The following is a 273-nucleotide window of genomic DNA, read 5'->3' on the forward strand; positions in this document are numbered from 1 at the left end:
TTTATATTGTTTTTGTACTGCAGGCTGCTGGTGATCTTTGTCTACACAAGCTAGGGGCAAACCTATACGAACGAATCAAGAAAGAATGTGAAATACACATAGCTGAAAAAATATCAGCATTAGTGGGTCAAAGCCCAGATTTGGTTGTATTTTTGTCTCTGGTACAAAAAGAACATGGCAAGATTTTTGTGATCAGATGTTGATTATTCGTGGTACTGCTTTACATCTTGATGTAAAATATGTCAAGAATGTGGCAAATATTTGTTCAGTGTG

Source organism: Setaria italica, chromosome III (genome assembly GCF_000263155.2).
Source record: "Setaria italica strain Yugu1 chromosome III, Setaria_italica_v2.0, whole genome shotgun sequence".
NCBI classification, from domain to species: domain Eukaryota; kingdom Viridiplantae; phylum Streptophyta; class Magnoliopsida; order Poales; family Poaceae; genus Setaria; species Setaria italica.